The following is a 16,146-nucleotide window of genomic DNA, read 5'->3' on the forward strand; positions in this document are numbered from 1 at the left end:
GGTCTCCTCCGGTCTTTCCCACCTATACCCCATCATTACATAGGAAACCTCGGCAGGAAGAAAAGTCTCCATCATGGTCTCCTTCTCTCTAGGCCTTGAGATGGCCTCTGATCCATGTTCTCAGGTTTCCTGAGGTTGGTGGCCATGATCCAGAAGCCTATGGTCCTATGATAAACCACCTCAGGGATGTTAATGTGTAATTATTGCATGGATTTATGTAATCTAAAACAGAAAACTCCAGCAAAGGCGGTTATATGATTTCATATATGTGTTTATATATATATATATTTATATATATATATATATATATCATAGCTAGAGATATATAGTCTGGGTTTGAGCCATCTGTTCAGGTTGCATTGCCGTTAAATCTCCACCCTGCCCTGTTTCCATGCCTTTTGCCATGTGACTTTACAATTCATCCCTCTAGAGGTGGAGTGGATCTCTGGCTCCATCGGTGTCAGGTCACAAATGTCCTTTGACCAATGGAATGTAAGCAAAAGTAACTGCACAAGCTCTGAGTCTAGGACTCGAGTCACTGCATTTCTGCTTTACCCTCTTGCAGTTCAGATATTGCCAGGAAACTATGTCCCAGGTAGCCTGCTTGTCCTTGGAGGACGAGAGACCCATGGAGCAGACTGGACCCAACCCCACTCAAGCCAAGCTGGCACAGTCTAGATCAGCTAACAACAGGTAATCCAGACATGGATATGAGAAATAAATGCCTCCTGATGTCAATTACTAAGTGTGGGAATAGTATTTTGTTATATAGCATAATTGTGGCAAGACCTGACTGATACACGCTAAGCACTTTATTTCATCAACGCACAATCTAATGTCTAAAAGAACGTCTCATCTTTCTCCCCTCTATTTTTCTCCTTGACCACACTGTGGGATCCCTCTGACCACGGAGAAAATCCACGCCCTTGCTAGTGAAAGCTGCGGAGTCCTAACCATTGGACAACCAGAGAATTCCTCTCCTTTTTTATCCCCCGCTGTGTTGCATGGCATGTGAGATCTTAGTTCCCTGACCAGGGATCGAACCCATGTACCCTGCATGCGGCTGCCAGGGAAGTCCCTTTCCTTACCCTTCTTTATTCTTCATAGATTTATCACAACCTGAAATGCTATATATATATATATTTTTTTACATAGGCATATATATATATATATATATATATATATATATATAATGTACTTGTTTCTCAAGTGAAATAATGTTTTATGATGGCTAAGATACTGTTTTGTTCCCCGCCGCTATAAACACCCAAAGCCCTAGTAGGTGCACATGAAGTGAAAGTCACTCAGTCGTGTCCAACTCTTTGTGACCCCATGGGCTATACTGTCCATCGAATTTTCCAGGCCAGAATGCTGGAGTGGGTTCTCTTCACCAGGGGATCTCCCCAACCCAGGGATCGAACCCAGGGATCAAATCCAGGTCTCCCACATTGCGGGCAGATTCTTTACCAGCTGAGCTACCAGGGAAGCCCCAAGTAAGCATGTGGTAGGTGTTAAATAATTATGTGTAGAATGGATGGATAGCCCTTTTTGTCTTCAGTTAATATGTCTCCCGTCTAATTTATGTTCCTCTGTAGCTCAACGACTTGGTGATAGGCTAAGTTGAGGAAAAAGAAAACATTTTGTGGAGAAAAAGAATCTGTGAGCAGATCTCTGGGTGCTGCCTCTGGTAAGGGCTGAGGGGTTCTTTCTCAAGGAGCGGCTCCCGGTGGTCAGGGTCCTCAGAAACCACAGCAGCCCTCCAGGACCTTGACAAGTCAGCAGGTGGCCTGTCCAGCACCATCCAATGGAACTGTAACACAGCTAAATTTCTGTGGCCCATCTCAGAGGCTGTCCTCAGCCTTAGGAGGTTTCTGTGTGTCAGTTCACTGGGGGGAACTTGAAAGGGACTGACATGGCTTCCAAGAGCTGCCAGAACGTTTGACTCTCTGGCATTGTGCCAGCATCACACGTTAATTAAATTATATGGCAGAAACACCACAATGTCAAGGTCAGATATTAAAGCCTAACATTAGGCTCAGTATTTTATAGCGCAGAGCAAAGTATACCTTTAAACAAATTTCCTTATCTTGCCCGTGTCGACTCTAGCGTCCAGCTCGTCAGACATCTGCCATTCAACACTGCATCCCGGACAACTTTGTCTGAGGGTCCAGACTTTCTCTGGCTTGTCAGACAGCTTGGGGGTGGGGGGGGCGACCGAGGAGGGGGTATTCCTGCAATCACACCCACTTGCTCCATCTGACCCTCGAATTGGGGCCAAAACAGGCCTTTGTGAACCTGGAACTCCCTGAGGGCGAAGGATGTATTCTTCCTGGCTTTGTCCCGAAAGTAAACGCTAGTTCTTTCTTTGAAGATGGTTCTATCAGCAGGGCAGCAACTAGCCAGGCTAGAAAATGGGAAGGAAAAAAAAAAAAAGAAAAAGACTTTCCTTCCAAATGTCTTTTTAATAAGCACGGCTAGAAGCTTTCCGTGAGTGCGGAAACTGTCCACAGGAAGCCCCTGGCTCTGAGCAGAGCTGAGAGAGGGCAATTCTTTCAGGCAGGAAAGGACTATTAAGCCACATTCTGGGTTTCCTCTGGCCTCGCTCACGGTTATGGATGAAAACTGGGAGGGCCATGAACTCGGGGGCCCAATGACTCTCAGCTTATCACCGAAGCAAAGTGGATACCAAATGTGTTGGTCTCGTCTCCTCAATACCTATTAAGCACCTTCTATATGCCAGGCACTATTTTACGTGCTTTATCTCCATCAACTAACTTAGTTCTCCCAACATGATAAAATTTGTCGTTTTTGTCGCCCCCTCCTCTATTTTACAACCAGGCAAAGTGAGGCCAAGTGGGACACCGAGAGTAACCACCTAAGGCCACACAAATAATCAAGTGGCTGAGCCAGGTTTGAAAGGAACCAAGGCAGCCTGCCTGTATCCTACCTGCTACTGTGCAGTCTTGGCTATTGAATCCTAGAAACCTCCCATGAGCCAGGCGCCCTGATAAGGTGCTGGGGGTTCTGGGGGGAGGACCCTGTATAAGCAATGTATTCACAAGGGCCAAGTATTTCTAAGTAACATTGTAAAATAAAGTTAAACTAATTCAGATCTTTGAAGGGGTTTTGAATTCTTTCCAAGGGTAGGAGTGTTGAATAAATATAGTGCTTTGGAAAACCTGCCTTCCTATATGGGTGTTCATTGTACTTGATCTTTACATTTTACTGTGGGTTTGGAATTTTTTTCAAAATAAAATTTAAATAATTCTTCTTCTTCTTTTTTTTTTTTTTTTTAAGAATTGGCTTTGATAGACTACCTTGGGGAGGGTAAGCAAGAAACTGGGAGTGGTGATTGCCTGCGGACGGGTGCCCTGGGTAACTGAGGAACACGACTGGGGGGGATGAAAGAGCATCCCCTTGATATCCTCAGAATTTTGTACCATGAATGTGACATTGTCTGGGTGGAAGCTTGGGAAAGAAAGCACAGAACTCCAGGTTCCCGAGTCCCCACCCTGCAGGCCGAGCACTCAGAGTATGGAGGGTCTTTGGTCACCCAGCCGCAAGTGGAAAGTGGGCAGACACTCCCACCCACTCTCTGGCCTAAAAAATATAAGCTGAGGAGGAAAATCGAGAGGAGCTCATTCTCTTGGCTTTAGGTAGTGTGAACAGAGGGAAGCTTTCACCATGTGGGGCTCAAGCCTCTCAGGGAGACTGTAAGTTCTCTAAGGAGGGGCCTGGGGTCTCCCCCGGCCACCCCCAACAGCCACAAGAATAGTGCCCAACAGATAGATGGGCTCTATGGAGTGCTCATGGAATGAATGAGCTGTGCTCACCTTCCGTCAAAGGTCACCTGGCCCAATGGTCTCCCCAGGATATGTGCGGGGACCTCTTAGAGCCTGGATGTCGCACTTACCTCGAGTTACCAGTGCTTCTCAACCTTAACACATATAGAACGTGATGATACTTTTACGATGCACAAGGATAAACAGTGACCAAGTGTTCACAAGGGCCCCACTTGGCTGCTCTAGGCCTGAAGCTACCAGTCAGGGGAGTTGTCTACCCGGTCCCCACCCCTGCCAGACCCAGGCTACCCCGAGGGGCTGGCCCACAGACAACACCCTCAATCTTGGCAAGCTCTGGGTTGATAGCTACAGGGGCCGTTCACTGGCTGTCTGGAGCTAGTTACCTAAATGAGGAGAGGGCGGGCCGAGGGGGCTGCGGAGGGGCAGCTGGGTTTCCTGGGATTCAGACTGGGTGCGAGGGTGTGTCCCGGGCTGGGGGGTGATGCGGGCCTGAGTGGTGGGCTGGGACGGGGCTGACTGCCAGCTCCGGCTGGCCCACAGCCAGGAAGTCTGACTGAACTTGGGCCAGCCCTGTTGGCCCACAGACTCTGTAAGCTGAACTGCTCCAGCACTCCTGGGCCTTTGTTTTCGCTTCCCCACCGCTCTCCCTTAGTGTTTAGGAATGTGCTTTGAAGGGTCCAGCCTGTTTCGCCTCTGCTTAGGGAAACCAAGAGCACAGGCTGGGCCGAAGCCAGATGGCTGCAGGGAGGGCACCTGTCATCACACTGCAAGCGCCCCAAGGGGCAGGTGGAACCTGGGGGGCACGGGGGCGGGGGCGCCGCTTAAGCCAGCCCCCTTTCTCTGCTGGGAGACTGTTTCCAGTGCTAAACCTTGGAGAGTCTCAGGTTTGTTTTGTTAAGGGAGGCGGTATTCCCTTAGCAGCTCCCCCAGAGAGCCTCCATTCGTCCAGGAGCTTTTGCGGGGTGAGTTACGTGCTTGTATTTGTCCAGGGCAAGAGAGAGAGCTGCAAGTTGTGCTTGAGCTAGGAGGAGCTGCCTCTTCAATTCGCCCCTGGCTCAATTTCCCTGCCTGCCTTGGGACACACTGGCAGGCCCTCAGATGACAGTCAAGTGAAGGGCCCTGGTCCAAAGGGCCTGGCCTCTCTTGCACCCGCCGCCCCTGGGGAGAGTGGTCTCACATCCAGGCTGCTCTCCTGTAAAGCTTGCTGGAACACTTTGAGTGGCCGGCTTCTTTCTTCCACAGCCCCCTCACCCACCGTCCTTCATGGCCTGTGTTATTACACCCTAACTCACCTGCTTGGGCCTTTGAGGGCTCCGAGCACTGTGGCCTCATAGGCCCAGCACCGTGCTTTGCCAACAGCAAGCACTTGATAAATCTATATGATAAGAATACCAGAACTCTTCAGTGACCCTGGGCACCCAGGATCGCTCTCTAACCAAAAGTCCCCTTTCTCCTCTGATTCCCAAAGCAGGGCGCTCTGGGTTCCGGCCTTTGGTCACTGATGTGTCCCCTTGAGCTGGCACTGTCACCCTCTGAACCCATTTCCTCAGCTGGACTAAATGGGGGCCCAACCAAAGCTCTGGCTGCCATACTCGGCCACACACTCTGGTTTTCCTGGCTATCGGTTTCAACCCAGGTCGGCCTGCCTTGACTCAGGTCTTAGTGGGTTCCTGGCCTTCCGCTGAGGATGCCGCCTCTGCTTTTCCATGGTCCGTTTAGCTTGACAACACACACCTGGTCCTTAGGCTCCTGGCACGTGTGTGCCTTTCTGTCCCCACAGCCGTTTATACAGCTCCGGCCCCCACGTGCGACGGGGCCGTGGCACATGAGCAATAACTCCAGTGCCACAAGGGCACCTGAGTCATTTTTCTGCAGCGAGCGTTGTCTGTTTCAAGCCACGCAAGACCTCTCTCCTGCCTGGTGGTGACACAGGCCCTGTTTAGTTATGTGTGGTGTCTGGATTTTTTTTTTCCCCCTTCCTCATTTCCATTTCTCCTTGATTTCAGCATGAGTTAAATGTGCACTCAGAGGCTCTGCTGAGGATAAAGAGAATGTGATCAGTGGCATCCCTTTCCTGTCTCTGCCCAGGTAATGACTGCCTCCCTGCCTCAACCCCGAGTTTCCTCTCAGTCTTCGTATACTTAGTGCACATTGCCCTGGACAGAGTTTAATTAGGCACCAATGCACCCAGGGGCAAGGACCCCAGGACCCGTCCTGGGTTGAGCAAATGGGGCTCAGCACCCAGTGCAGGAACCTGCAGACTGCCTCCCCCTCCCCTCCCCCCGGGCTGGTAAGTGATGGGCTGCCAGCAGGTAGGGGAGGCTGTCCGTTATCAACTAATGATCGCCTTAGGCGCCAAGTGATGGAAAATCCAGGCGGGCTGGCGAGCTGCAGGGCGCGGCCAGGGACAATTGTATGGACCAGTTTTAACAGGGGAGGGTGCGTGGATGGCAGAAGGAGTGTTCCGTGTGTGTGTGTGTGTGTGTGTGTGTGTGTGTGTGTGTGTGTGTGTGTTTCCTGGTCTCTGTCTCTTCTCTCTCCTCCCCGCTGCCTTTCCCTCCTTCTTGCTCTCGCTTTCAGTTTTCTCTTCTGTTTCTAGCCCACGCGAGTTGAAATTAGAAAGGTCTCTGCATTCATTTATTTGTTTTTAATAAAGACAGCATTTTTAAGTGGCATATTTGCAGCAATTGAGTGCTAAACTAAACACCAAGCCGACTAAATGTGTTAGGGGGAAATGAAAAGTCAGTTTACAAGAAACATATAATTAACACGTTCTCTGACTTTCCCTAAGCCTTTGTCTGGCTGAGGACAAGACACAGGAACCATAATCAACTTTAATAAAATGAAAGATGGTATCGAGGCAAAAGGGGAACAAAAAAAGTTTAAAGTGGGAAACAGTCCTCAGGAGGAGATTCTTGAGTTAATAATAAATCTGTGTGTTTTTTTTTTTAATGAATCTTTTGTTGCCTTATTTTTAGTCAACAGCCATTTTCTCCCTCTAACTACAAAGGCTCCAGAAGGTTCTAGTTTGTAGTGTACCTGTTAACAGCGCCTGAAGCTGAGACCTGGAGGGGGGAGGTGGGGAGGTGGTATAAGGAACCCGCAGGAGATGGGCAGTAGTTCCCACAGGCTGATCTACCCAGGATAATGGAAATTACTATCGCACAACCCCAGAATCTTCACGTGGCCTGACTTCCAATAAACTGTTCCCCTCCTCACCCCTTGGAGAAAGTGAAATAAGACATTAGACTTTCAATAATCTCATATGGTGATGATCAATCAAAACCCAGAGGAGAAGGCCAATTTATAGAAATTGTATCTGCTTCACTGGGCGGCTGGAAGAAGGGAGCTGATAACACTGTGCTCGCCTTTGATGTGTGAAGTTGCCCCAAAATGACAAATGCCAAAAAGAAAAACAAAAACACTGCCTGTACACATGAGGTCTTTTCAAAGGGAGAGGGTGCTCTGGAGAGGCCTGTGCTGAGGCAGATCACTGAAGGGAAGCACATGAATAGGCCACATAAAAACGACTTATTTTTTATTATCTTTTGGCTATTTCAAGTTGGCATTTCCATCTTTCCTGTTTGTGTTATCGCCGATGAAGTTTATTTGCTGAATTAACTTTTAATGGATCCTCTACTTTGTTCTTCAAAGTTGGATTCTGGGACTTAGGCCTTTTTAGTCAGGACCCCTCTTGCCTTTGTGACCAGCTCTCACCCCCCACCCCCATTCCAATCCTGGAGGTGAAGGGCTCAGCCTCTGTTAACTCCTTGCCTGCTGGTGTCTTTTCCCTGTAGCTACTAATCACCTCCTTTTGATCATTGCCAAGTTCTCAGGTTGGAGGAAGGAGAAAGGACCTCTTGACCATTCTGGCTGGCTTTCCACATGAGCCTGAAAATGTCGACAAATTTGAAACATCTGCCGGCCTGCTTTGGTCTGATTGCTAAAATATGCCGACCTCAAGCCCCCGCCCCCCCGCCCCTTTTAATCTGTTTCATATTCACAAATTAAGCATTTAGTCTGGGTAATAAATCAGGGCGGTTTACGAGGTTTACACGAGACAAACAAGCAAGCAGGGCACAACACAAGCCCCTGGAAGCGGCGTGCGCGGAGCTGCCAGGAGTCGGGAGCCCCACGCGCTCGAACGCCGAAAGCAGCCCTGGCGCGCCCTGACACGCCGCCAGCACCCACACTTCGGCTGGTCCCCGAGTGGGCGGAGCGGAGAGGTGCAGGGGAGCAGCCCCAGCCTGAGCCCACACCCCTCCAACCTTCCGCACGAACCCGCGGCGCCCGGCGCGCCCCAGCTCTGGGCAACTCGGCGCCCCCGCCCCGCCAGGGAGGGGCCGCTGGCATAGGCGACAGCCTCAACCGGTACACACCCTGCGGTGGGCCCATTAAGCCGAGAAGCCGAGGAAACTGGATGCCCCCTCCCCCACCTCTTCCATCCGGCTGGGCTTGGCCTTAAAGATCCCAGGCCCACAGTCGCAAGCAATACGAAGGATCCTCTCCACATCCACGTGTGACCTCCACTGAGCCTGGGCGCTAGGCACCGCTCCCCACCCCATCTCTCCGCGTTGCCTCCTCCCAGGTTTCGGTCCCAGCAGCCACAAAGCTACTTTCAGATTCAGAAAGGGGCGGGGGGGGGGGGGCGGAAAGGGCTCTCTTTTAGAGTGGATCAAGGCTTAAGAGAGGCACGGGGAGGGGAGCAAAGGCACAAAACAGGGCTCTGGGCCCCGCTGCAGAGACCCGCGTCCGGGCTTTAAGTGACCACCCAAACTCAGGGGGCTTCAACCTGTGTGTTTCCCGCCCTCCCCCGTGCATCAGCGAGAAGTGGACCTGGACAGGGGGTCTCAGACCAGTACCAGCCTAGGACCTTGGGAGACTCTGACCGGGAGGGAGAGCGGCTCCAGGTCACCCCGTCCGAGCCTTCGGCGCCGTGCCATGCTCAAGTTCCCTATCGATTGCCGTTCTCAACGCTATCGTGGCGGCAGAGAGAAGGAGGGCGGGAAATAGGGAAGCCGGAACCAGCAGCCCACCCTGGACCCGGGAGGTGGGTAGGCGTTAAGAACAATTCCCCCATCTCGCAACACAGTACACGCATGCATCGCCCTTCCTCCTAGCACACATTACGACTGCGAAAGCCATTACCGCCGGCGCGCGAGAGACTTTTTAAATATTTACAGCCCGCTCTCCGCACGGTAGCCTGATCCATCTTGTGGGCGCGGAGGCGGGGCGCGGGGCTCCGCTCCGGGGGAGGTGCGCAGTCGGGGCGGGGGTTCCAGTCGCCTTCCCCCGCGGCTCCGGGGTCCGCCCGGAGCTCCCCATCTTGTTCCCCCCGCCAGGTGGGTAGAGGGCTGGAGACTGCGCGCAGCGCGCCCAGGGCCCTGTCGGGGCCTGAGCGGGCGGGGGGGGGGGGGGGGGGGGGGGGCAGCGTCCGGGAGGAGGGAAGGCCGGGAGGCTGATTTAAAGGTTCTCACCGGGAAGCGAGAGAGGCACAGACCTGAGAGCCGCCGCGCGGTGAAATCCGAGGAGCTCTCTTGGCGAGGAGGGGCTGTCAGAGGCCATTTATCTCTCGCCAGAGTGGAGGCTCGGCTCCCACACCGCCCGCGAGTAACAATGGCAGCGATCAGCAGCTCTGCACGCGCTTCAGTGCATGAATGGATTGCGGAAGATGCCTGCGCTCTTCTTCGCTCAGGCGGCTCTCGGAGCGCCCCCTCCCCGACCGCCGCCCCCGCCCCGCCGGCCTCCTCCGGCCCGAGAGCGCGCGGTGCGCCTCGGGGTTCGCGAGTCCGGCCCCGCGGCGCGGTCACTCTTACCCGGATCCCCCGCCGCCCTTCCCCCCTGCCGCGGCTCCCAGGGCTCTGGCACCTTGCCACCGAGTGTCATTAGGGGCTGAAACTTGACACAAGCCTTCCCGACGCAGACACCCCCGCCAGCCCCCTCCCTCCTTCGCTCCCCTCGCGGCAAGTTTACTTTCAAGGAGTTAGACGGTGTTTCCGCCTCAAAGGCCGGCCGAGTGCAGGTTCCAGGGGGAGGGGCGGCCTGGGTGTCTTCACGTGCCCCACGGCCTAGAATGTTCGCAGGCCCCCGGCTAGCCCCCAGCCCGAGGCCCGCGGCCCCTCCTCTTCGCTTTGTAGCGGCTAATCCACCGAGAGTCCGAGCGATCCCCACACGCACTCCGGGCACCCCCACTCGGACCCACACGTCCGGCCACCTTTCGAGTCAGCGGCACAGCCGTGTACTCCCAATTCTCAGAGGCTTACAGTTCTCAGAATGCCACAGACGGCGCGAGGTGGGCCGCAGAAGTGGTTCCCTTTAACTCTGCAAAGGTCTCATAAAAGTACCCCTCTAGGAGCTGCCTAGGGCTGGGAGCCACGAGGAGCGCAGTGAGAGATACTCTGAGCCCTCCTGGGTTTGCTTCGAGGGGAGCTAAACCCAGAACCTCGGGATGTTTCAGTCCTGGAGGTCGCCAGGCTCTGGATGCGGCAGACTGAGGCGGGGGAGGGGGCGCCAGGGGTAGGCCCTCTCCGCGATCCGACGGCCGTGCCAAGTAGCCAGCGAGAAGAGGCTGGGTTGTGCCTGAGTTGAGGGAAGGCGGCCACACACGTGCGCAAAGAGCGAGGCACCGTAAGAGCTGAGACGCACTCCGAAAGGCAGAGCGCGCTCGGCCGACCCAGGAGACTGGCGAGGGCAGGCGAGAAGCTGGCAGCGAGACAAAGCGGGAGGAGGGAGCCAGGGAGGCTCAGCCGCAGACCCGGAAACGCAGGCAGCAGCAGACGCCCGAGCCCCGACGCGGAGGCGTGCGCAGCCAGGCCCTGCCTGGCATCCCTGGGTTTGCGAGCCCGGGGACGCTGACGCGGACTCTCGGCGGGGCCTTCTGCCAGACCTGCTCTCTGTTGGGCCTGGGCTGGCTCAGCGAATCAACTCGGACCTTCCCAGCAGATGGTGGGGCCCACGCCGTGGCCGAGGGCTTAACTGATAGGGACCCCTCTGGTCCCCGCCCCTCCCTGAGCCCCAGGACAAAGGTGTGGATTTGAGGAGGTCAGCACTTCCTCCAGGCAAGAGTACAGCCCTCTAGTGTCCACCCTGGGGGCCACTGGCAACTGTTTATCTGACTCGGAGGTGCTGGGAGGCCACCACCCTGGGCTGAATTGACATTCCAGCTTGCCCATCTCAAGACCCCTACGGCAAAGCCCATGCCCCGACTTTCCAACAACTGGGAATCGAGTGGACTTCCCACAAGGAGGAACAGTGTCATGTGAGAGGAGCCCCTCAGCCTCAAGTTCTCTGCGGCTCCCTTCCACTGCCTGCACAATGGACCCAGCATGCCACTCCTACTGGGCCAGAAGAGCCTCTTACTGATCTCCCCTCCACCTCCGAGCTCATCTCTCCAACCTCGAATGAAGCTGAGCGCTTTCTCCAGGCTGTTGGCTCTGCGGCACACTGGCTGTACACACGTACACACACATACACACCACGAGTTGTTCTCGCCCTTCCTGGGGGCCTCCCTTCTCATCTCCCTGCTGGGCACCCTCGAAACCTGACTGCTCAGCCTGAGTGCAGAGCCCTGGCAGAGTGGGGAGCCTGGAAGACCAAGGGGAGGCAGCCAAGGGAGAGAAGGAGAGGGCCCTGCGTGTCTGAGAGAAAAGAAGCCAGCCTGCAGCCACAGCCTGGAGGAGAGGGGGAGTATAAAGGGAAAGCCAACACTAATCCCTCAGCCTACCTACGTGGGGCCTGACAGTTTACAAAAGCCTTTTCCCTGAATATTATCTCATTCGCACTGGGCTATAAGGGAGGGAGGGCAGATAGTGTTACCCCCATTGACAGACGAGAGATGATGCCCACAGAGGTTAAGATAGGTCTGTACCAAGGTTGCAGAGCTAAGAGTCGTGGAGGAGCCCCCAGGCCCGGGGTTTCCTGCTCCCAAGTTCACTTTCCTGTTCAATAGCTCTGTGTGTGTGAGTCTGGGTGACTATCTGTGTGGAGGGGAAGGGGGGGGTGGCTGGACAGGAATGAGCAGTCCAGTGAGGGGAGTCCAGGAAGGAAGGACATAGCCTCATACCTCTTCCTCTGCTCAGGTCTCACCCAGCAGCCTCCTGCTGTTTCCGTAGCAGCCTGTGAGCCGGCCTCCAAAGTGCCTGCCCAGGGGTGAACTGTCCGTGGCTCCAGCAGTGGCTATTCCAGAGGGCTTATATCTTTGGGAGGCCCTGCTCTGCTTGTCTGCTCAGCTCTCCTCTCTGCCTGTCATCCCCACCCCCAGCCTCGGCTGCAGGATGCCTTGCGTCCAACTGTGGTTTCCGGGCAATAAAACAACTATTAAAGTCTCAGGCACGGCTGGTGATTTGCATCACATCCTCTCGTGCATGGATTCAATATTTAATACACAATATTGAATACGGATATTAAAAATCAATAGCTGAGGACCCCTGGGGAGGCGGCACAGTGCGATCCTGCTTCGGGAACACAACCAGCTCCTCTAAAAAGACAGGAACGGCAAGTTCAGCCAAGCTGAGCCCAGCGCCAGGGGAAGTGAGGAGCAGTGGATGCCTCGCAGCTTCCTGATCTACTTAACTGCATCATTCCTAGGTCAGGCTAGAGGGAGGCCAAAGGAACTATGTGCCCTCAGGCTTTACTAGCTGGCGAGGGGGGTGGGGTAGAATTTGTTACCAAGCAAGCTACCAGGTGGATGGAGATGCCCCTTTTGTTGCCATTTGCACTTTGGTTTGGTTTGGTGCAGGCAAGCACTCAACACTTCCCACCATGATGGCTCCTTCCCACCGCCCAGAGGCCCCACAGGGAGCTTCTGGCATAAGCTTTCAGGGAGATGGACCAGAGGATGTCAATGGCTCAGAATATTCTTTGTACAGTAAAAGAAATGTTAATTAGGCTCGGAGTCACAGGGTCTTCTGAGGCACCACCAGTCTTCAAGACAGAAACCCTCAATCACGTGACCTGCCAAAGGGCCTGGTGATGGCCGGCTGGTGACAGGACGAAGACGAGAAGGAGGCAAGATACTAACGCGCTCCTGATCCAGAACAAGAATCCGGTTTGCCTGTTAGCCAGGAGAAGAGGGAGCTCCCCGGGACGCATAATTATCTTTTCAGGCCTGAAGAGGAACATAAATTACTCTCTTCTTTATCAAAACACAGAAATACACTTTCTCCTACATAGCAACAAGGTTCTTGCACACTGGTAGGGAAGGGGTGAAGAAGAATAAACATTTTTGAGAGAAGATTCCTTTTTTATCCAGTACAGAAAGAGAAGAGAAACTAACAGTGGGAGACACACTTAGCTTATCTGATTGGAAGAGCCTGGACGTTTTTTGATGCCAAAGAACTAGGTGAACTTGACCCACTGAAGTGCCATCCTAGATACCAACTTACATCAGTTTTATAGATTCCCTTTTTATTAGAGCTTAAATCAATATGGATGGAGTTGGAAACCTTGCTCTGGTTATAAATAGAAAGGACGCCTCAGGAAAACCCCCAAAGTGGCAATTTGGGTAAAAGTGACAAGGGAAGGAAAGAGGTGTTAGAAAATGACAGTTAATGAGCCAGTGGCCTTGCCTCTTTGTTCCCTAACAGTTGTCAGAGAAACCATCAAAGGGAGGGAACAGGGGCCCTTCTCAGAACCATCACAGGAAAAGCTGACTCGCTTTCTGGCTGCTGCAGATCCCCTCGGTGGTGGCTCACAGACCGGCCCCCTGGGAGTTTGCCTGTGTATATTTATGCATTTCCGGGCTGGGGGTGCACGCACTTTTTACAATGTCAGGCCTGGGCCTGTGAAACCCACCAGCAAAAGTTCTATACGAAGAAAAAGATGTTCTAAGGAAGATGTTGTATATGGAACAACTGCTCCAGCCTAGTCAGCAACATCTTCTTGGTTCCTTCAGCACTACCAAACTCCCTCATTTCTTCCCACCTTGGCTATTGGCCAGGCTCTGGGCTTCCTCTAGACCCACACAGACCTGATGGTTTACAGACCCCACCGTGCGCACGGGGCAGGGACATATGACCAGGGTATAAGCCAGCTGGCCAAGGGGGAAAGGAGGCTCAGCTCCCATGGGGGGAGGACCCAAGGACCCAGGATACAAGCTCAGAACCCACTGAGGATGACACCTCTCCCTTGGACCCACCTGGTACTCCAAATCAAGACAAAAAATGGTGGCCTTGTCCCATATTGGTGGGCTACGCCTAAAGGTGGAGGCAGCCTCTGTGGCATGAAGAACCTACACATTGGGTCCCAAACTTGGAAAGGGTTTGGAGGCAGGAGAGGGGTATCTTCAGGCCTCCCACCTCTCCACCCTTCTGAACATTTTCCTGGAACCCACTGAAGCTGCTAGTGGAGTTGTTCCTGAAGCTCCTCGGGAACTGTCGCTACCTCCTGGTGCACGACTGCAAGGAGAATGGCTTTCTGTCACAGAATCCCTTGGATAGTATTTGCATTCATCAAAACAAGGGGCCTCAGATTCAGGGGCAAAGCCTCACAGTTCCTATACTGACTCTGCTTTCCCTCCCGCACCTCTCAGAAACACACCCCCAAACTACTGGGGTGTACACCGAGCTTGAGGCCAGGGTCAGCGGAGGCACGGCCGCCGCCACCAACAAGTTGCCGGCCAAGATAACAGCTGCGGGAGGGGGAGGGGAGCCGCAAGCAGCCACGACCGAACCGTTGCGATCTAGAAAATTCAACAAGAGGCCGCCGCCAGCGCGGCGGCGGCGGCGGCTCCAATTAGCTGAGCCAACTGGGAAGGCAGAGAGTGAGGCGGCGGCCCCGCCGATCGTGCCCGGGGCGACCAGGCGGGCGGGGGCGCGGGGCCTCGGAGCTGCCCGGGCGGCCCTCGCCCGGCCCCTCCCGCGGGCTCTCGGAGCGCGCCTGGTGTTTACACACTGTCCTTCCGACACGGGATCAAGTTTCAGGCCGCGCTGGAGGCGCCGGGGGCCGGCCACAGGCCCGGGAGAGGGGAAGAACTGGAACGGGATCGAAGGCAGCGCTGCGCGGACCAGAAGGCCCGGCGCGCGTGGGCACAGCTAGTGCCGCGATCCCCTCGGGGGTGGGGCGAAGGGAAGTCTGGCGGGCAGGGTGGACAGGGACAGGTGGGACTGCGGAGAGTTATCCGGAGGGAGAACCATCTCCCAGTCGCTAGAGTGGCGTGGTTTGCTCACTCTGGCCGGAGAACTAAGCCCCGGCGAGGGGCGGGGAGGACTGCCCCAAAGCCGGGCGCCAAGAACGCTTTGAGCGCCCCTCGTTGAGCTCTCCGCTCTTTCCCCCCAGTACCTTTGATACACTACCAGATGGATTCAGACCACTGTGGGGCAGGAAAGGGGCTAGAAGAGGAACGCACTCGCGGAGACCTCGAGCCTCCCCGCGCGCTCTGGCCCCGGGGCTGTCGAGGCCTCGGGCCGAGTGCCGGAGGGCTCGCCGCTCCGCGTCTTCTCTGAGCTGGCAGCGCGCGGGTGCCCCATGCTGTCAGGCGGCGGCGGGTATGCTTCCAGCAGCAGGCACGCTGTAAACAGCTGCGTGCGCGCCCTCCCCGCCCGGGCTGGGAACCTCACCCAAACACCATGTCGCCTTCTCTCGGGCTCCCGGCAGAGGCTGGGGGTGAGGGGGTGGGGAGGAGGCGCAGGGGGTGAAGCTTTTGTAGTCTAGCCGGGAGAACCCGGGCCCCCACCCCACCCCCAGGCCAGCGGGGCCCGGGAGCAAGCGTTCTGAACCTGCAGGGGTGCGGGGTGCTGCGGGGAGGGGAAGGAGTCAGCGCCTGCCCCTCCCCACTGAATGTCTGCTTTGTTCCGGAAAACAAGGGAAGCATTAGGCTGCTGCCCCCGGGGAAACACAAAACTTCTTTTTGAATCTCGGGAAGGGCGGTTGACTGCGCTACGGGGCTCCCGAGACAGACCGAGGAGGGGAAAAGCTGAGAGGGCGGGTGGAGACAGGGAGACTCCGGAGGGAAGACGACGGACAAGTGTGGGGCGGGGAAGACAGCCGCTCAGGGTGACCGGGCGAGAGACCCGGGAACCCGACTCGGCGTGAACGTGCCGCCCGAGTTCCAGCGAGCAGCCGGCCCGGCCAAGTGGCGCCGGCCCAGCCGGCGGCCGTGCCAGCTTCCTGCCCTGCCCAGGACCGCGGAGCAGTCGGGGACGCCGCCGCAGGCTGGCCCGGAATCGCAGGACAGCGGGGTGGGGGCCGCAAAGCTCCCAGTAAACCCCAACCAGAACTTTGTGCATCATATTTGCCCCTCATCCCCACGGTGGGCCCGGATCCCAGACCTGGGGGGCGTCGGCTGTGGGCTTACAGTCTTGGAGAAAGGAGGGGGCAAAGGCCCAGGGAGCTCCCCCGCGCGGGA

The 16,146-nt window shown here is 55.3% G+C and overlaps 1 protein-coding gene across 9 annotated transcripts in view; it reads right to left on the bottom strand.

The window, feature by feature from the left end:
- The window catches only part of BCOR (BCL6 corepressor), a 119,518-nt gene that overhangs the window by 80,367 nt on the left and 23,005 nt on the right, over positions 1-16,146 (bottom strand). For 3 of the 9 annotated variants that reach the window (XM_042242164.2, XM_060407588.1, XM_060407586.1), the window contains exon 1: positions 9,304-9,617. The exons of 4 other annotated variants lie outside the window; for them this stretch is intronic. The gene's annotated coding sequence lies outside the window, so the exon portion shown is untranslated. Of the gene's footprint in view, positions 1-9,280; positions 9,618-16,146 lie in introns of those variants that run through there. 2 more of the 9 variants (XM_060407580.1, XM_060407583.1) reach the window with 1 other exon arrangement.

The sequence above is a fragment of the Ovis aries genome, chromosome X (assembly GCF_016772045.2).
Source record: "Ovis aries strain OAR_USU_Benz2616 breed Rambouillet chromosome X, ARS-UI_Ramb_v3.0, whole genome shotgun sequence".
In the NCBI taxonomy this organism is placed as follows: domain Eukaryota; kingdom Metazoa; phylum Chordata; class Mammalia; order Artiodactyla; family Bovidae; genus Ovis; species Ovis aries.